The sequence below is a fragment of the Myxocyprinus asiaticus genome, chromosome 30 (assembly GCF_019703515.2).
Source record: "Myxocyprinus asiaticus isolate MX2 ecotype Aquarium Trade chromosome 30, UBuf_Myxa_2, whole genome shotgun sequence".
Classification (NCBI taxonomy): domain Eukaryota; kingdom Metazoa; phylum Chordata; class Actinopteri; order Cypriniformes; family Catostomidae; genus Myxocyprinus; species Myxocyprinus asiaticus.
This window is the reverse complement of record NC_059373.1, coordinates 5,302,456-5,323,892: the sequence shown is the minus strand read 5'-3', so window position 1 is coordinate 5,323,892 and position 21,437 is coordinate 5,302,456. Positions and strand designations below refer to the sequence as shown.

The window sequence follows — 21,437 nt, the reverse complement described above, 5'->3', positions numbered from 1 at the left end:
CACGTGTGCCTACATGTACTGCATGCCGGCAAATTTGCAAACGCTGTGGCTTCAGTCTCAGCATAGTCCCTTATTTGTGATAATGGGTGGTTTTAAAATGACACAAGAGGATATGAGAGTTTAAAGTGCTCTCACGCTGCTCTGTGCTCTGGGATAAACAGCACTGTAAAAACACCAGGAAATTCCTTTATTTACCCTGGTACCTCTTAATAATGCTTGTTTATTTCAGGCATTCAAAAATGTTCCAGCTGTCAGTCTGTCGTTTACACCAGTGGTTCTCAACCTTTATGACTCCAAGGCTCCCCATTGTCAGAGAAAATATTCGAAGGCCCCCCATGTAGGCTATTAGATATTTATATTATAAGATATTTCCTTAAAACTTGTGATTCCAGAAATGTCTAGAACTGTATATTCTTCATAAAAAGCAAGCTGTTGAAGGGAGTTATTACATTTTTAGCATTTTCAGTAAGTTGAATTATAAGAATTATATACAAATTATAATAATCTATCATGTTTTAAATACTTTTAAGAGATCTTGAGGCCCCCCTGGAAGTGTGCTGAGGCCCCCTAGTGGGTCCCGACCCCCTGGTTGAGAACCACTGGTTTACACTGTAGCCTACCTGTGTAAAGTGCTGCATCAGCAAAAGAAGTCTCCCCCTGACATCCCTGTGGGCCCCAGCTATAATTTAATGACTTTTAACTCTCTTATTTGAAGTGCTGCAGTTTTGGTCTCTTTTTTACACAAGGAGTCAAACCTAACTAAAGTCCACATTTCCTGTCAGTACTGTGATATCAAATGGTAATACAGTGGCACTTTTATTAATATTATATACATACATTATATAAAAATAAAACTATACTGTATGTTTAATAATGGTGGATGTTAAATACCGGTTTAGTGCATTGCAATTTGGTAAAATACAGTAAACTCATGTGATCTTAACATGTCCATCATTTCTGTAAATCTGTAAACATTTATTTAATGGAGAAAATTAATTAAATATATAACTAATTAAAATTTAAATATTTTATATTTAAATATTTTAATTATATCTATCTATCTATCTATCTATCTATCTATCTATCTATCTATCTATCTATATGTCTGTCTGTCTGTCTATTTATCTGGTTATGTAAATATAGATATAAATATGTTCAATTAAATTATTTAGATATTGAATATTTAGATTGTATTTAATTATTTATTTAATATATTTTAATGAATGAGATGAAAAGTTTACAGATGGCAGACAAATTTATATATTAATATAATAATATAATATTATAATTGTACAATATAATCTTAATATTATAATATTATATTAAATGATGCAGTGTTATTAAATATTATAAATAACACATATTAAAAAATATAATATATTTTAATATATTTATAATATTATATTAATATATAAATTTGTCTGCCATCTGTAAACGTTTCATCTCAGTCATTAAAATAAATTAAATAAATAACTAAATAAAATCAAAATTATTAATATATAAATAATGTAATATATTAATATATCTATATTTATATAACCAGATAGATAGATATACTGTAGATTTGTTCAATTAAATATAATTTATGGTATATATATATATATATATATATATATATATATATATATATATATATATATATATATATAGTCATTAAATATAATATTATATTATATATATATATATATATATATATATATATATATATATATATATATATATATATATATATATATTATATACACTACCGGTCAAAAGTTTTGAAAAGTTTTTTTTAATTACATTTTAGTGTTATAATGAAACAAATTAATATGGTGGCACAATTATATTTTTGTCTACAAAACTAATTTAACATTTAAGCATACGCCTTCAGATCAAAATATTTTTAAGATCATGAGAAGCATTTCAGTCAAGTGTTTCAAAAACTTTGACCGGTAGTATGTATATATATATATATGTATATATATATATATATATATATATATATATATATATATATATATATATATATATATATATATTTAATGACTATAAATATACATATTGAAATATATTAAATAAAATCTTTATATATACTGCATATATATATATATATATATATATACACTATATTGCCAAAAGTATTCGCTCACCCATCCAAATAATTGAATTCAGGTGTTCCAATCACTTCCATGGCCACAGGTGTATAAAATGAAGCACCTAGGCATGCAGACTGCTTCTACAAACATTTGTGAAAGAATGGGCCGCTCTCAGGAGCTCAGTGAATTCCAGCATGGTACTGTGATAGGATGCCACCTGTGCAACAAGTCCAGTCGTGAAATTTCCTCGCTACTAATTATTCCACAGTCAACTGTCAGTGGTATTATAACAAAGTGGAAATGATTGGGAATGACAGCAACTCAGCCACGAAGTGGTAGGCCATGTAAAATGACAGAGCGGGGTCAGCGGATGCTGAGGCGCATAGTGCGCAGAGGTCGCCAACTTTCTGCAGAGTCAATCTCTACAGACCTCCAAAGTTCATGTGGCCTTCAGATTAGCTCAAGAACAGTGCGTAGAGAGCTTCATGGAATGGGTTTCCATGGCCGAGCAGCTGCATCCAAGCCATACATCACCAAGTGCAATGCAAAGCGTCGGATGCAGTGGTGTAAAGCACGCCGCCACTGGACTCTAGAGCAGTGGAGACGCGTTCCCTGGAGTGACGAATCACGCTTCTCCATCTGGCAATCTGATGGATGAGTCTGGGTTTGGTGGTTGCCAGGAGAACGGTACTTGTCTGACTGCATTGTGCCAACTGTGAAGTTTGGTGGAGGGGGATTATTGTGTGGGGTTGTTTTTCAGGAGCTGGGCTTGGCCCCTTAGTTCCAGTGAAAGGAACTCTGAATGCTTCAGCATACCAAGAGATTTTGGACAATTCCATGCTCCCAACTGTGTGGGAACAGTTTGGGGATGGCCCCTTCCTGTTCCAACATGACTGCGCACCAGTGCACAAAGCAAGGTCCATAAAGACATGGATGAGCGAGTTTGGTGTAGAAGAACTTGACTGGCCTGCACAGAGTCCTGACCTCAACCCGATAGAGCACCTTTGGGATGAATTAGAGCGAAGACTGCGAGCCAGGCCTTCTTGTCCAACATCAGTGTCTGACCTGACAAATGCGCTTCTGGAAGAATGGTCAAAAATTCCCATAAACACACTCCTAAACCTTGTGGAAAGCCTTCCCAGAAGAGTTGAAGCTGTTATAGCTGCAAAGGGTGGGCCGACGTCATATTAAACCCTATGGATTAAGAATGGGATGTCACTTAAATTCATATGCGTCTAAAGGCAGATGAGCGAATACTTTTGGCAACATAGTGTATATATATATAGATAGATAGATATATTTCAATATGTATATTTATTTATATTAAGTCAGTGTTATATTATAATGTATTGCTAACATTATGTTGGAATACTGTATTAAAATATAAGTATCTAATGTAAAAAAAATAAAATAAAAAGGTCAAAATGCACAGTCAGGTTTCACGGAACAATGAAATTAAATAATTCTGAACACATTTTTTAGCTTCTTAAATGCTTTTATTTAAATAGATACATCTGTTTAGCTATAAAAACAACAACAACAACCAAAAAACCAATCATAATATATTCAGAATGTAATAGCTTACTGAATACTTTGTACACTGTATTCAGTATTCACTGTTTATTGGCTGCTTTTTTTTTCTAAACATAGTGAAACTAGACAAATTATACAATGACAAACATTTCAAACATGTAGCTGTAGTATGCTGTAGTATTGTTGTCACATGACCTCATTACATACATGTTTAATTCAGAAATTTACCAGTTATCATATTGCGTACAGTTTAAATGAAATAGTGTGAGTAGTATGGTTTAAATCCATTTTAAACTTCAGGACACCATTTTTCGATTATTTTGCAGTGTATCAGACAGTTAAATGGTAAACCGTACAGCAGAAACAGCGGTAATGTATACCTTCAGTGATAAAGGTTTAATGTTCGTGGGAGAAAACTGTCCATATGATGGATGGAGTGTCTGTCGCATTTGTTTTCTCATCATCTGTTTATATTAGATTAATAAAAATGAGCACAGATTACTATCTGTATCTGTCAGTCAGACCTTCTGCAATCTGTCCTTCAGGCCCACACAACACGCACACTCCGAAAAACATGTACTCCTGCTGTAAATCCTGCACGGTCGTTTTTCATCACCCCTCAGGCCCGTGATCATTTTTTATGGTTTCTTTTGTTCGACCGTTGCGGGGCCCCTCTTAACCCAAGCCTTGTGAATATTATAGCTTCTCTATAAAGAATAGTGATGTCTTACATTGTCTCTTCATGTGGTTACTGATAGAAAAAATATATATAAAAATGTAACGTTTCTATTAATACGAGACCCTGTTGAGACAGTGACCCAGCTGTCGTAACTTTTGTAAAAGATAATTGTACAGATTTCCAGTGTAATGAAAAGGATGGGTGAAACATTGTGCCAATGTCACAATTTTACACACTGTTTCTAATGTGCAATGTGAGAGTAATCTCTGGTGATATGTCGCTGCAGACAGGCTTGAAACAACACTCTGATCACTTATGAATTTTTCAGAGCTGGATTTGAACAGATTAGATGGCGACACAGTGTGCCCAACCATGAAGAATGGACAAGAGGACCTTCCAGGTAAAATCAAGCTACCGAGAAAAACATGATGAGCTGTGTTCTGATCATGTATCTATGCATTTCAGAATGTTGGGCATTGCATATTACATACAAAATGCATTAGGCATATATGCAGCATATATACAGTATGGCAAAGCCAATGTTGAGATCATTTCTGTACAGAATATATCTCAAGTCCTTAGCTGAAAAAACAAATCTGATAATTATCCACACAGAAAAGCAGTATTAGCATGATTATGTCACCACAATGATAACAAATATCTCAGATCATTGTTTACCTACTGTTTAAATAGCTTTTAATTGTCTGCTGTATGCCATCCTACAGCTGCAGACAATACAGCAGCTTTAAGTTGTTTGTTTTATTACGTAAAGATGCTGAAGCTTATATTCACTTTGTTTTAAGTCATCTTCAGGTCTCAAATGAGACAAATAAAACTCTGGTCTCTGGCTGGCTACTTTCTGCTGTGGAAACACTTCTAGCTCAGCAAGATCTTAATTGGTTGCAACTCCTTCGCTTTTAACAAATAATGCGGAGGGTGCAACCTCAAATCACAAACATGTGCTGCTCTGCACACACTAGAAACAGCGTAAGCAAGTTTTAGTGGCAAGACTGAAATGCAATTACTGAGAAGTAAACAGTTGTATAGATTCTTGTTATGAAGAAAAGCAAGGCGCATATGTGTATAATGTGCATAAATGCATAAATGTTGCATTGTAATTTCACTAAATGATCTATCAAGTCAGTTATCTAAGCATTAGTTAACTACATTAGTTAACAAACTAACTGTGAATGATACTTTTATAGCATTCATTAATCTTGGTTAATGTTTACTTCATACATTATTTTACATTCAGAGCTGTATGTTAACATTAGTTAATGCACTATGAACTAACAATGAACAATAGTATACAGTATATAAATGATAAATATATAATTATATACAGTATATTATAAATATATAAAAATAGTTAGAAATTAAACCAAATGCTGTGAAAAAAATTATTTGTTCATGGTTATTTCATTATACCTTATGCATTAGTAGCCTAATGTTAACAAATTGAACCTTATTGTAAGTGTTGCCGTAAAGTCTGCATTTTACTTGGCTTTGTCAAAACATCTAAAAGGAATGGTAATGAAAGTTCATCGTAATTTGGAACCGATCTTAAAGTGATCAAATACGAAAACTTCTAGGAATCAACTACGATCTTTCTGGATAAACAGAAATTCTAATTTTCAGTTATTATGGCAGTCAGTCCTGAAAGATCTTATCTAAGTATTTTGTTTTGTTCATCGTATCATTCATTTGTTTATCGTATTTGACTCTATTCTGTATATATATATATATATATATATATATATATATATATATATATATATATATATATATACACACACAGTGTATTCAGACCCCTTTTTTTTTACATTTTGTTATGTTGCAGCCTTATGCTAAAATGATTTAAATTATTATTTTTTTTCCACATCAATCTACACTCCATACCCCATAATGACAAAGCAAAAAACAGATTTTTGATAACTTTACAAATTTATTTAAAAGAAGAAAAAAATAAAATAATGAAATATCACATTGACATAAGTATTCAGACCCTTTGCTTTGACACTTTAAATTTAACTCAGGTGCATCCCATTTCTCTGGATCATCTTTGAGATGTTTCTACACTTTGATTGGAGTCCACCTGTGGAAATTAAATTGATTGGACATGATTTGGAAAGGCACACACCTGTCTATATAGATCTCACAGCTGAAAATGCATATCAGAGCAAAAACCAAGCCATGAGATCAAAGGAACTGCCTGCAGAGCTCAGAGACAGGATTGTGTCGAGGCACAGATCTGGGGAAGGCTTAAAAAAAATTTCGGCTGCATTGAAGGTTCACTAGAGCACAGTGGCCTCCATAATTCTTAAATGGAAGAAGCTTGGAACAACCAGGACTCTTTCTAGAGCTGGCCACCCGGCCAAATTGAGTAATCGGGGGAGAAAGGCCTTGGTAAGAGAGGTGGCCAAGAAACGTATGGTCACTCTGGTTGAGCTCCAGAGATCATGTGTGGAGATGGGAGAATCTTTCAGAAGGACAACCATCAATGCAACACTCCACCGATCTGGGATTTATGGCAGAGTGGCCAGACAGAAGCCTCTCCTCAGTGCAAGACACATGATAGCACCTAAAGGACCCTCAGACTGTGAGAAACAAGATTCTCTGGTCTGATGAAATGAGGATTGAACTGTTTGGCCTCAGTTCCAAGCGTTATTTCTGGAGGAAACCAGGCGCCGCTCATCACCTGCGCAATACCATCCCAACGGTGAAGCATGGTGGTGATAGCATCATGCTGTGGGGTGTTTTTCAGTTGCAGAGACTGGGGAACTGGTCAGGGTTGAAGTAAATCTTAACGCATCAAAATACAGAGATATTCTTAGTGAAAACCTGGTCCAGAGCACCCAGGACCTCAGACTGAACTGAAGGTTCACCTTCCAACAGGACAATGACCCTAAGCACACTGCCAAGACAATGCAAGAGTGGCTTAGGGACAACTCTGTCAATGTGCTTGAGTGGCTCAGCCAGAGCCTGGACTTGAACCCAATCGAACATCTCAAGACCTGAAAATGGCTGTCCACTGACGGTCCCCATCCAACCTGACAGAGCTTGAGAGGATCTACAGAGAAGAATGGCAGAAAATCTCCAAATCCAGGTGTGCAAAGCTTGTCGCATCATACCCAAAAAGACTTGAGGCTGTAATCGCTGCCAAAGGTGCTTCAACGAAGTACTGAGTTAAGGGTCTGAATACTTATGCCAGTGTGATATTTCAGATTTTGTTTTCTTTTTAATAAATTTGCAAAGTTATCAGACATCTGGTTTTTGGTTTATATATATATATATTTGTAGTCTGAATGGCAAAAACAACATAACAACAAATGCAATTTAAACCATATTCTTAGGTGGTTTGAAATCATATGCCATTATTATAGCAAACGATGTAGATAAACGAGACTTTGTTGCCACTCTGTCATATGAACAAATGGATCAAATTTCATCACTTTCAAAATAACTGTGTGGACAGTCAGTCTGAAAAATCAGATTTGATGAACAAATCTAATGTGTTCCCAATGTAAACAAAGTTGTGGAGGATTCTTATTTAATCCCTTTAAGAATGGTTCCAAATTCCATTACCAATCCATTAGCATTCCTTTTTATTTATTTATTTTTATTTTTTTATGTAACACGATAGTAAAATTGTGTGTTTGTGTGTGTGGCAGGATTTGATCTGATCACACAGTTTCAGTTAGATGTGATCCCAATGAGAGGTGTCAGAAAGGTAGAAGGTTCCACTCCACTCCAGGTGGCGTACAGATTCGACCGCGAGGCAAACTTCCAGATTCCAACCAGGTAATAAAAACTTAATCACTCATGAAACTGTACATACACACACACATGAGAAAAGCTGGGAATGCTTTTAGGTGACCTAACACACACAATGTACGACGACTCAAAAGTACACTAAAATTAATATATGTATCAGTGAGCACGACCAAAGCTAAAAATGTCACGTGCTGTATTTAAACACACACACACACATAACCTTGTTGACATGCAGTGTTTCAGGTGTTGCATTATTACAGATCACACACAGGTGTTTTCACCTCTGAAGAGCTTCTAATAATACAAAAAGCAACTTGTCTGAACCCATATGGCATCTGCCTGAGCTTCATGCCCAGACGGCCCATAGAGCCAGTCAGTCTCTCTGTCTTTGATACAGAAACAGTCCCATTTTGGCTCGGCTGCAAAGTTTTATTTATTTGTTTATTTATGTATGCCTATTTCTCAGCCCTTCTAGCATTTATACGTGTGTTCCCTGGGTATAAACCCATGACCATAGTGCCATGATCTACCATATGAGCAAAAAGTACCCATAAAAATCATGCTTGTTTAAGAGATTATACATACTAATTATTTTCGCCTTTCAGATTGAGAATCCCAGTATTCACACAAATATTTCACTGGATATTTGTGTGTGCCATGTATGGTTTATGCTCAGTAGAGTATCACTTTAACTTAGCATCATGTACTAATGCTAAATTCTTTTAGAATCAGTTGTGAAGGTGTGTCCCAAATTGCACACTTCTGCACAATTTGTTTTGTGTAATTAGTTCGAGTAGTATGTTTACACTGAAAATGCAACAACAAGAAGTGTACGAGTACCTGGATGATGTACTTCTTCAATTGTAAAAAAAAAAAAAAAATGGAAAAAAAAAAATATCAGAAGGGGCAGTTACCTAGCCCCTAATTTGTAAATAATGGTGTTATTACTAGCGACACTTTTGTGAAGACAACACCTTGCAACTGTGAGTTGAATGCTTTACCATCTCCTCACGCTTTGTAAATATGTACATTATTTAAGATCTATGAATTGAACTGAGTTTGGCTAACGAGCTAAAGCTAGTGGCAAAACATTGCATGTGTTTGAAACGTCACTATCGTCAGCTAAATAACAGAGAGTGCTAGAGAGTAGTAAAAAACGGTTTGTGTTCCATTTTGGATGATACTACACTTTGAAAATTCATGCACTACCTGAGAGTCCTTTCAGACACAGCTTGAACACAGTCTTATCGAAGACATTCTTGCTATACACAGTGCAATGAAATTATAGTTTTAAAAGTTGAAGATCTTTTTAACTTGACACGTGTCTAAAAATTGTGGCACTCCAGATGGTGAAAAAATAGCCAGACATGGCACAATGTTTTTAATATACAAACAGCACAAAGCTTAGCAACGTGCTAATGCTAAACTCTTTTGGAATCAGACACACTTAATGTGTCTCGAGACACATTTTAAAAAGTTACAGTTATTTTTAACTTGACATAGTGCCTAAGAAATATGATTCTCCTGAAAAAACAGCAAGACATGGCAGAACCGTCAAGGATGGATGCAAAAACTCATTAAGGGTTAACGGCCGTGTGTGAGATTTTAATCTACAGTCTTATTAGAAAACATAAAAGAGAGGTTAATAAAGTGATAAGCCACCTGTGATTTTATTATTATTTTAGAGAAAAATAACTCTTTACTGTTTTGCTTTACAATTTTCTCCTGTCAGGTGGAAAAACCCCAATACTAACACAAATATTTCCCCGGATATTTGTGTGTCCCATGAATGGTTTATGCTTATTAGAGTGTCACGTTAGCTTAGCAACATGTGCTAATGCTGAACTCTTTTGAATCATCTGTGAGTGTTAGCGTGAACACATTTTTGTGCAGCAAAAAAAAAAAAAAAATAGACACTTTTTTTTAAATAGACACAAGAGAATGGTGGTGTCTTGAGATGCATTTTTAAAAACTGAAGTTCTTTTTAACGATACTGTGCCTAAAATTATTGGAGCTCCTGTGCAATACATTGAAAAAAACAGCGAGATGCCAAAAAATAGCTAGAAGCAGCACAACATTCAAAATGGCTAGCCCAGGTTTAAAGAAACAGCACAGACAGACGTAAAAGCATGTTCGATGTTAAAAGCCCTTGTCAGGCCTTTGCATGCAATTTGTCTATAATCAAATATAAACTCACTTTTAGTAAATGGCGAGTCAGCTTGTCTTTCGAAGTGCTAATATCCATTTTTGTGTTCATATCCATTTTACAGTTTCCCCTGTGTGAGTGATGGAGACTAAGAAATAAAAAGAGAATGTAAATTCTGAAGAGAGAGAGAGAGAGAGAGAGAGAGATTGAGATTATTCGAGAGAGTCTCCCTTATTTAGTTTACTAACCAACCATATTTATGGCCTTTCCTTGAGCCATTTACAAGCTGGTTAAGGGCCTCTGTGGCTTCATTTGTAAGAACATCTCCCTCAGAGCACCTCTGCCTGTTAAAACGCCACACTGGGTCAGACCCAGACGGGGTCTGCTGGACAGTGTAATTGATCCTCAAATGGTGTGTTGTTGATGGCTTGCAGCCTGGGCTCTGATTCTTAAACATGCTGCTATGAAAGTCAGACATGACCCTTTGAAATAACTCACAAACAAGACAGAAGCTTTGAAGATGAAAGTGCACTTGGCTCTGATCCGTTTGCAATTCATGATTGTATCTTGGAGCGAGATTTGATAGAATTTGTGGTTGTACTGCATGGCTATTTCCTTGGAGATCAGCCAATAACAGAGGTGAGATTTTATTCCTAGCAGTCAAGGCCATAACCATTTTGGGGGTGGAGGGTCACGGGTGTTGAGGTCACAGATATAATGGTCCTCTTTGGTCCTTTAATATAGTGAAGGCATTGAATGTGATAATTTTCTGAATAATGGCTTGAAATGCACTTTAGTTTTTATAATTTTTGGTTTTAAAAGATACATGTATTTTTAGAGTTCACACAGTACAAGACAAACACTGTGTCTGCATTGCTAGCAATTTGCCTGTTTCAGTCATCTTTTCTTCCTTTTTGTGCTGCCTCAAAGAAAAGATGAATATAATTTGAATTTCTTTTCATCACTGATGCATCTGTAAAATGACCTGACTGTGTCAGCTTGCTAGCAAAAATAAAATACACAATATGATTTACTGCCCTCAAGTTGTCCCTCATTGTTTTTTTCTCCCAGTATAATCTTAACACAATATTTTATTCAAGAATCATAACGCTGCTCTTTTCTATACAAAAACAGTTCATATTGACCACTGCTGTCAAGGTCCAAAGACAAAAAAAAAAAAAAATCCATTATAGAAATTACATAAAAGTAGTCCATACAACACAGCCATTTTATGGCCCTAGAAAGCTTGGAATAAAATGCACAAGTCATATGGACTGCTATTATGTTGTCTTTATACTGAACCTTTAATAGTGCTTCATAGTATTTGTCCTTTTTGAAGCTTGACAGCTCCTGCTCACTATAAACTTTTATTCCCTATCTGTCACTCACTCGATGTTGTGTCGATGTAGTGACACTAGGGGTCACTCTTGGGAGCCCCAAACACCTCTGCTTTTTGAAAAAAGGCTAATGGGAATTGGCGAGTGAAATTTGCATGCCACTCCCCTGGACATACTGGTATAAAAGGAGCTGGTATGCAACCACTCATTCAGATTTTCTCTTCGGAGCCGAGCAGTTGTGTTCAGCAACCTGAATTACTCTGCCGATCCATTCACCTCGAAAAGCTGTTGGATTTACAGAGCATTACAGTGGCTTTTCCCCCTCTTGCACTGGTGAAGTGCAGAGAACGCCCCTGGGCGCTTCAGCAGCTAAAAGAGTATATTCTCCCTACTGAAAGAGTATATTTTCCCTTCTAAAAGAGTGGCATTAACGGAGAGCGTCTTTTTAAAGATGCCTCTCTGTTTGTGTGTATTTCCTGGTTGCGGTCGTTACCTCTCCACTTCTGATGGCCACAATCGCGATCTTATGTTCTTGGGCGCTGCCCACGTGGAGACAGCGTTCGTGGACGGGTCATGTTCTCACTGCGAGAGCGTGACCATGGCAACGTTGTGGTTGCAGTTTTTCCTTCGTTAGAGGGAAAGACCACCCCAGCGGCTCCCAGCCTCGGTCCTTCTACCTACGGGTTTAAGGCCATGTCGGTTAACACTGGGGGCGATTTGGGGACCCCAATGGGAGCCACTCCGCCGGGTAACTCCCCACGGACCTCCCATTCCCCAGTATGCTCGTTTGCCCCACTGGGATGAGACCGCCGGCTCGTCTCAGGGTGAGTTCACGATCTCGTTTCGGCGCTCGCAAAGTGGATGCGCTCTCAACTGCAGCATCGGAGAGCGGGCTGTCCAGTCTGACGCTGAGGACTCGACTGGGCTCCAACCTTCGGGTGCGGTCGCCCAGTCGCAGCCTGACGCGCAGCTGGCAGCCAAGCTTGCCCGGGCGGCTGCGTGTGTCAGGCTGGAGTGGAACCCTCCATCCCCCATGAACCCTCGCAGCCTGATGATTGGTTCCTGGGCCCGGAGCGCTGCTCACGGCCGCACACTGCCCTGGTCCATTTCTTCCCAGAGGTGCATGAGGAGCCCACAAGGTCGTGGTGGGCACCTTTCACTGCCCGGACCCGGTCTCTGAGCTTCTCCGCTCTCACTACCCTCGATGTTGCGGCTGCCAGGGGGTACTCTGCGATTCCCCAGGTGGATAAGGTGGTTTGCGGTGCACCTGTGCCCGCAAAATGCCGCCACCTGGTGGGGCCGCCTGAGACCCCTCTCCAGCGCCTGTAGGGTTACATCGTCTCTGGTGACTAAGGCCTGTGGTGCACTGGACAGGCCGCCTCTGCCCTGCATGCCATGGCTCTCCTGCAGGTACACCAAGCCAGGACATTAAAAGAGCTGCACGAGGGTAGTTCTGACCCAGAATTGATGCAGGAACTGTGCTCAGTGACCGACCTCGCTCTCCGGGCAACGAAGTTCACGGCGCGGTCTCTCGGGCAGGCAATGTCCACCCTGGTGGTCCAGGAACGCCACCTTTGGCTCAACCTGGTCGACATGAGAGAAGCTGACAAGGCACGGTTCCTTGACACCCATATCCCAGGTTGGCCTGTTCGGTGACATCGTCTAACTGCTTTGCCCAGCAGTTCTCAGTGGTAAAGCAGCAGACAGAGGCTATTCAACACATCCTGCCCCGGCACGGCTCAAGACCCCACACCCTGTCTGCTCGTCACCAAGGGCATCTTCCTGAAGCAACAGCACCGGCTCCGTCACAGCCCACCCCCGCGACCCGGCCCCAACGCGGAGCCCACTGCAGGAAGCAGACGCACCCGTCTCATGGCCGGCTGCCAAGAACCCTAGGAAGGCTACGAAGCGCCCCTGAGATGGGCGACCCAGGCATGAGGAGACCCGCTTCTATGCAGCTGGTAGACAGACCACTCCATCCCCCGGAGGAGAATCTTTTGTCACCGCATGCCTAAGAGGCTGCGGTACCCAAAACTTCAACAAAAGAGTGGTTTCCTTGTTCCCTGGCTCACATGTCAGGTGCGCACGGCCGTCGTCACAACCGCCGTCCACCATCCCATTTTGGCAGGTTTGGAACTCCAGCAGCGGACCCCCCACCCCTGTGCGCCCAGCTGTGGCACAAACATGCCCACACCGGGTTGATTCCGATGGACTGCGGGGATGATATTCCTCCTCCCCCTCCTCGACCAACCTTATGGTGGGCGTCAGGAGCCAGGTAAGTGCTTCGATGTCCCAGGACCTAACCTGCGAGTACTGAACCGGGCCTTGCACAGTCTCCCGTTCAAGGTGCTGATGCAAAAATGCATTTTAGCGAGCGTCCGTCATCAAGATTGGTTCGCGGAAGTAGACCTGAAGGACGCGTACTTCCACGTCTTGGTCTTACCTCGACACAGACCCTTCCTGCGGTTTGCTTTCAAGGTCCGGGTGTACCAGTACAAGGTCCACCCCTTCAGCCTGTCCTTGACCCCTCGCGTCTTCACGAAGGTCGCAGAGGCAACCCTTGCCCCGCTAAGGGAAGTGGGCATCCGCATCCTCAACTATCTCGATGACAGGCAAATCCTAGCTCACTCTCGGGATGTGTTGTGTGCACACGGGGACCTGGTGCTCACGCACCTCAGCCGACTGGGGCTTCGGGTCAACTGGGAAAAGAGCAAGCTCCTCCCGGTTCAGAGTATCTCTTTTCTTGGCTTGGAGTTGGACTCAGTCTCGATGACGGCGCGCATCACGAACGACCGTGCACAGCTCTGAGCCATCTGAAGGCGTTCGGACAGAAGACAGCGGTTCCACTTTTTCAGAGGCTCCTGGGGCATATGGCATCCTCAGCGGTGGCCACACCGCTCGGGTTGATGCATATGAGACTGCTTCAGCACTGGCTTCAGACTCGAGTCCCGAGATGGGCATGGCACCGTGGTCGTCACGCCGATCTGTCGCCACTTCTTCAGCCCTTGGACCGACCTTGCATTTCTACTGGCAGGGGTTCCCCTAGAGCAGGTCTCCAGATGCGTCGTGGTTATGACGGATGCCTCCAAGACGGGCTGGGGTGCCATATGCAACAGGTACACAGCTGCCGGCTCCTGGACTGGCCCGCGGCTGCATTGGCACATCAACTGCCTCGAGTTGTTGGCAGTACTGCTCACCCTGCGGAGGTTCTGGCCATTGATTCAGGGCAAGCACGTGTTGGTCCGGATGGACAACACAGTGACGGTAGCGTACATCAACCGTCAAGGTGGTCTACGCTCCCATTGCATGTAACAACTCGCCCGCCATCTCCTCCTCTGGAGTCAGCAGCACCTCAAGTCGCTGCGATCCACTCACATCCCGGGCGACCTCAACACCGCAGCAGAAGCACTGCAACGACAGGTTACGCTCGGGAGAGTGGAGACTCCACCCCCAGGTGGTCCAGCTGATTTGGAGTTGATTCAGTCGAGCACAGGTAGACCTGTTTACTTCCCGGGAATCCTCCCACTGCCCGCTATGGTACGCCCTGACCGAGGAATCCCACTGTATAGATGCGCTGGCACACAGCTGGCCCCCGGGATTATGCAAATACACGTTTCCCCCAGTGAGCCTACTTGCACAGACCCTGTGCAAGGTCAGGGAGGACGAGGAGCAGGTCGTCCTAGTAGCACCCTACTGGCCCACCCAGACGTGGTCCTCATGCTCCCCGTGACCTCTGGCCCTTGGATGGGACACGGAAGACCTAAGTGGCCTACCACGCGTGGTGGTAGACACGATCACTCAGGCTGGGGCCCCCTTTACAAGGCGCCTGTATACCTTGAAGTGGCGTCTGTTCGCTAAATGGTGTTCTTCCCGAAGCGAAGACCCCCAGAGATGCGCAGTCGGATTGGTGCTTTCCTTCCTGCAGGAGAGGCTGGAGGGGCGGCTGTCCCCCTCCACCCCGAAGGTGTATGTAGCCGCCATTTCGACACATCATGATGCAGTGGATGGTAAGTATTTGGGGAAGCACGACTTGATCATCAGGTTCCTGAGAGGCGCTAGGAGGTTGAATCCATCCAGCCACACCTCATCCCCTCATGGGACCACTCTGTAGTCCTTAAGGGTTTTTTTTTTTTTATAGATAGTTTTCTTAGACAATGTCAAGAGCATTTTTGAAAAAGTCTGCCAGATTACCAAATTAATTCAAATCCATTACAATATACACACATTCGCTCTTTGTCTTAAGCCTGATTTGCTGAAAACGGCTCTGTTAATGTTTTCACTTTCACAATTATGAATGACATACAAATCACGTACTGTACATGACATTTTAAATTCAAAACTGCAGATTTCGCCAAATGGTGAATAGTTTGCACCCTCGGAAATTAATGTCAGTTGGTACAACATTTCAATCATAAAACAGTGGTCAAGTATCGTTTAGTTAGATACATCTCACATGACACAAACACTCTTAACCTGAACTGCGTGCTGATGTGTGGCACCGGGATAATCCACGAGGTTCCCGCTTAGAGTCTTAAACTTGAGTCCTGCCTTCATCTATTTGATTGGCTCTCTCAAATGACATTGATGTGTGGTGTTAGACTACTGAGCATGCTAAAAATGCAAATTTTTAAACCATTATATTTTTCCTGCAACAAATTAATGACAATTAGACAGCTGTCCATAATGGACTGCACCCCTCAAAGTATTTCAGTAGATAGTATGTTAATGTAATCTTGTGTTGAAGCAGTAAATGTATTTGGCTTGCTGTCCGTATACTGGAGGGCTTAGAGCTCGAGACTCGACTCCTGATTACCCCCCCAGACTTTACTTATTTAGATAATGAATCTAGAGAATAGTTGAAGATGGGGTGGAGGTGGGATGTCAGGAGAGTTGTCACAGGAAGCAGGTAAGCAGTGGCTTATATACTCCTGCTTGTGGGCTGTGATTTGTCATATTAAAATTAACATGCTCCTCCCGAACCTCTGTTAATTAACTCCATTTCAGTAGTTCGTATGTTAATGTAATCTTGTGTTGAAGCATTAAACGTATTTGACTCGCTGTTCGTATACTGGAGGGCTCGGAGCTCGAGACTCGACTCCTGATTACCCCCAAAAAGGTGTTAAGATGAAAGAACAGTACCATGACTATGGCAGGAGTATTTAGGACAGCAAGCCAGCAACAATTCTGTTTGGTAATTTGGCTTGGCGGATGCTTCTGAATTGTTCTTCCCCCCAAAATCTTTACAGAGGGAGTGCTTTAAGCATTTGTTTGAAGGTGCATTCTTGTACGATTGCTGGTCGAGAGGGCTACGCTGCGATTTGAACAAGAGACCACCACTCATCGTAGAAGTGGGTGGGCTCACGGTATGTGATCAAGGAAGGTGAAAATGAGAGTTGGCTCATGCTGCGTTCGAAATGGAGGGCTCACACTGCGATTCAAATGGGAGACTGTTCTAAGAGAGAGAGGTTTAGCTCACGGCGTTTCAATGGGTAAGCCCAGTAAGCAGTCGAACGGGAGAGCCTGCGACCAATGCGCTGATGCTCACTGCATTTGAATGGGAAAGCCTGCATAGCGTTCGAACTGGAGGGCCCACACTGCATTCGAATGGTGGGTGGCGCAGAATAAAGAACCTTGCTGAATTGCAGTTTGTGATGGGTATATATTTAATTTAATAATTTTTCTTTATTTATCACACATTATACATTTGCACATATACAGTGAAATTCTTCTTTTTTTCACATATCCCAGCTAGGCTGGGGTCAGAGTGCAGGGTCAGCCATGATGCGGCGCCCCTGGAGCAGATAGGGTCAAGGGCCCAACAGTGGCATCTTGGCGGTGCTGGGGCTTGAACCCCCGACCTTCTGATCAGTAACCCAGAGCCTTAACTGCTGAGCCACCACTGCCCCTTTTTTTTATTTTTATTTTATTTTTATTTTTTTTTAATAATTGATAATTAATAATTATGAGCTGTGCCCCTCGAGTTTTAATAAGAGAAAACATAAGAGGAAACAGGAAACACGATTGCGGTGTTGTGGGAGATTTAGTGGCAAGGCCTGAAAGGTTCCACAGTTGCGGCACCTGGAAAAACACATTTGCGCTGCTTTGGAGTGTGGTGGAAGTTTGTCGCATGGTCTGTAGGACACCACAGTTGCGGCACCTATACAGCACATTTGCGCTGCTTTGTGGTGTCGTGGGCGTTTGTTGCATGACCCAAAAGACGCCGCAGTTGTGGCACGTGGACAGCACATTTGTGCTGCTTAGGGATATTTTGAGCCGAAGGCAGAAGCACCGCAGTTGTGCTTTCTTAACTAAAATGTTTGCCATTTTTGGTTCCTCGGTAGGTAATGGTGAAGTCTTGGAAAGACACCTAGATAGAGAAAGTGAGAGGTAAACCTGCGTACAATCCAGTGACAGGAATTGAAATGGGCTCTCGCAGAGACCTGCGTGAAGTAATATTGGTGAGACCCTGTGGAAGGCACAATTTCAGGCGTTGCTGTAGAAACGACAAAATAATCATATTTAGGTGAAACTTTAGAAAAAAATGTGCTAGGGAATACAGTACATCTTCATAAACAATGTGAAAAAATAGCATAAAATGATCTGAGAAATAAGAGCTTTGGCTCTGTACTGCATACAGATATGCATGGACATGCAATCATCACTGAAGGATTCACTTTAGGCCAGTCGCTCCTAGGAGTATAACTGTCACCTGTAGTACAATATACTTATTGCATAGGAAATGCATCGCATAGCAATAGGTGTGAATTATCTAGGAATGCGCTGAGTTTCAGCTTTGCACTGCATACAGAAATGCAAGAGATATGTGCTGGGAAATACAGTACATCTTAATAAACAATGTGAAAAACAGCATAAAATGATCTGAGAAATAAGAGCTTTGGCTCTGTAATGTATGCAGATATGCACAGACTTGCAATCATCATTGAAGGATTGACTTTAGGCCATTCGCTCCTAGGAGTATAACTGTCACCTGTAGTACAATATACATCTTGCATAGGAAATGTGTTGCATTACAATAGGAGTGAAATATCTAGAAATGCATTGAGTTGCAGCTCTGCACTGCATACAGAAATTCAAGAGAAATGTGCTAGGAAATATAGTATATAATATAGTCTTAATAAACAATGTGAAAAACAGCATAAAATGATCTGAGAAATAAGAGCTTTGGCTCTGTACTGCATGCAGATGTGCAGGAGAAATGGACTTGCAATCATTACTGAAGGATACACTTGTGATCATTCACTCCTTAGGAGTATGACTACCCCCTGCTGTACAATATACGTCAATATATGTCAATAATGCTGAGAGGAAGCGAGACACCTTGCAGAATGATTATGAATGAGTTGGAACGCGGCGCATGATCCACCTCGGCTCGTGTCTGTTCGGACAGAGGCCGTGTGTAACTGCAGTGTAATGTGGAATGGTCAGAGTTGCGTTAAAATATATGCGTTGGTTTGAAAAAAATTTGTCATTAGATTATCGTCGATTGAAGGGAGTTCTGTGTTGCATGATGCCCCTGTGTTCAGAATTAAATAAATCACGCTCCGAAAGGCACTTTGGAGGGAGAAACAATCGTGATATTCATGTTAGAAGATGATGAACAATCGCTGAATAGAGCACGCCCCCTAAACAAGCTGTGGCGTGGTAATGAGGCTGACGGGCATCACCTGTGCAGCAGAACCTGATTAAAAATGCTGGGGGATGAAATGGTGGTTGGATTGAATAGTTAATCTTTGTTTCTTTCGCTTTCAAATAAAATTGAATTCTAATGGCATGAAGCCGGAACGGCACCTGTTCGCGGAGGCAGCTGGCACTGCTTTCTGGGTGGAAAGTTTAGATGAGCAGTCGTAGAGAGCGGTTTCACATTTTTAAAGTGCAGGAGCAGCCAGTTTGCGGCAGCAACTTCGCGCTATAAACTGCTTCGTTGAATGGATCATAGAAAGATAGACAGGGTAAAAAAAAAAAAATAATTATATATATATATATATAACACTTAACGTGGTAGCCGTCAATACTGCTAAAAAACAAAGAGCTGCTGTGGCAGCTTCTGTTGAATAACGAGACTGTTTGGATGGAAGAGCTGTTCTGGTGGAGCCAGGGAAGTTGCATCCGATGATCAGTCTGCCTGGGTTTGTTCTTGGGAAATAGGCGGGGCCGAATGCCGGAAAGACTCTCATGTCAGGAGAGTTGTCACAGGAAGCAGGTAAGCAGCGGCTTATATACTCCTGCTCATGGGCTGTGATTTGTCAGATTAAAATTAACATGCTCCTCCCTAACCTCTGTTAATTAACTCCATATTGTGGTTACGGCCCTGCTAACAGTGAGCTAATAGAGTGCTTTTATACACAAATGTGCTTCATGACAATAACTTTCCAGAATTACTTTCAGTTTACTCCAACAAACAATGTGGCACAACAGTTAAATACATAATTTACAATTTAAAGATGTTTATATAAAAATAAAAATAAATTTGTGGTGCATTTAATATGTTGACAAAGAACCCAAACTTAGAAAATAGAGGTTTAGAAAGCGATAAGTCACTCCTGGTTTTACCACGAGTAGGGGTGTTCTTAGATTGAAAAAAATAACCTTTAACATGGTAAAAATTACTCTAACATATGGCATCATGTGGTTTATTGCTTTTATAAAACTCCAGCAACAACATGACAAAATACACCATTGTTAAATGCATTCTTTATATTAATCGTAATGGCTGGGTATTGATATAGGTGTCCCAAATAATGTCACAAGTTCTCAATTTGATTCTGATTTTGAAATGATTTGATTAGATTCTGATTCATATGGGTATGTTTCAGTTATGCCCATTTGCTTACATATGTAAGAAATTCTCTCTCAGCCCTTCTAACCTGGTTCATTACGAAAATATTAACTTTAAAAGTAAACGACAGGGTCCAATCTATGCAGTTCAGTTGCTATTTATTTGACCGATATAATAAGGAGCACAGGCAAAACGGGAGTAAACTTTAAAGTAAAAGATAGATCTTGGGGCATTTTTTTTAAGCACAAACCCCACCAAATATCTTATGCCATTCTTCTTATTCTGCCTAAAATCATTTTGTAAAAACATCCATATACATTGTCCACCAGGCTGAACTTTCCAAGGGGCTTCCCGGATGAATATTCCTTCATGACCACCTTTCGCATGATAAAGAACACTGTGAACAAGGTGTGGAACATCTGGCAAGTGGTGGATGAAGATGGTTTGAAGCAGGCAGGTATGCGCCTCAACGGAGACCAACAGGCCCTGGAGTTCTTCCTCACCACGATGGAAGGAGACATCCAGACTGCCACCTTTCCAGGTCTTTCCGTGCTCTTCAACACCAGATGGCACAAGGTAATGATCGGTGTGGAGAAGGAACTGGTGACACTGTATGTAGACTGCCAACCGGTGGACCAGAAACCCATCAGCAGGAAAGGTTACGTCAACACGGAGGGAGAAACTTTGATTGGACGACTGGATTCTGATTCTAACACATCTGTCGTGGTGAGAATGATTAGTTTGATCATTTAAAATGTTATACAGATGGGGTCCAAAGGTCTGAAACCATTATTCATTATTGGGAAAGTCTGAGATTATGCTATTTTAATACAAAGTGTGTAATTACAAATGATACTATCAGCACAACATGAGGGAATTTTTTATTTCAAATTGTCTTAGTATTTGGTGTGCCCCCATTTTTCCTCAATGACAGCATTCTCTCGGGCTGGCATGGACTCCACAAGTTTGTACAAAATCCAATGATCCATATTATCCAGCATGGTTTGAGAATATTCCAAAAATCATTTTGTGTGCTTCAGTGAAAGAAAGGAAATCTGACCATTTGCACAAAGGAGTTCACACGGTGTCACTA

General features: G+C 41.1%; 1 pseudogene; it reads left to right on the top strand.

Moving 5' to 3' along the window:
• The window catches only part of LOC127421247 (collagen alpha-1(IX) chain-like), a 66,560-nt pseudogene that overhangs the window by 10,060 nt on the left and 35,063 nt on the right, over positions 1–21,437 (top strand).